This window comes from Solanum tuberosum, unplaced genomic scaffold (assembly GCF_000226075.1).
Source record: "Solanum tuberosum cultivar DM 1-3 516 R44 unplaced genomic scaffold, SolTub_3.0 scf00229, whole genome shotgun sequence".
NCBI lineage: Eukaryota > Viridiplantae > Streptophyta > Magnoliopsida > Solanales > Solanaceae > Solanum > Solanum tuberosum.
In genome coordinates, this window is record NW_006239154.1 from 910,578 (window position 1) to 911,464 (window position 887).

The following is an 887-nucleotide window of genomic DNA, read 5'->3' on the forward strand; positions in this document are numbered from 1 at the left end:
TTTTATCACAGTTGGTAATAGTTACTATCCAATTAAACATTCATGTGTAATATTACCAACTAAAAATTAATATGTTGGTAAATATTACCAATGGATTAATGATCGGTTGGTATATTACCAACTATTTTAATTATGTTAGTAATTTACAAACTACAATCTTTATTCGTCGGCAAAATTTCCAACTGATTAGTTATTTGTTGGCAAGTTTACCAACAAATTACATATCGTTACTAATTTACCAACACATTTATATTTGGTTGGTAATTTAGCAACAAAATATTGCCGTTGGTAAATGGTTTGTTAGTAATTCATTGGTAATTTGTTAATAAATTATATAAACAAATTTGTTGTCATATTTACCAACCGATATATACTTCGTTGGTAATATTACTAACAAAAGAAGTGCGTTAGTAATATTTCAATTGGTAATTCATTAATAAAAAGTTGCTAAATTTGGCGCTTTTTTTCCCGCCATATTTACCAACTAAAACATTTTGTTGGTAATATTTTGGTTGGTAATCTGTTAGAATTTCGTTGTTAAGTTTTCAAAAATAATTCGGTTAGAAATATGTTGGTAATTTGTTAGTAAAATACTAACCAACTGAAGTTGTTAGGAAAATCTGTTGGCAATTTGAGGTTTTTTTGTAGTGATTGTCCATTATAGTAAGTACATGCCACTACTTTATAATCATCACAAAATTTATCATATCTAAAACCATATATGACATAGATAACATCCCTCGAATTAGTTGTACAATGGGGTACTTTCTTGTACTTTCGAATGGATGGATTCCATAAACAAATTGTTTGACTAATCAACAAAAAATAACCCATTGACATGATTTATATAACGAATCCGTTGCGGTTTCTTCATGGGAAAATTAAAG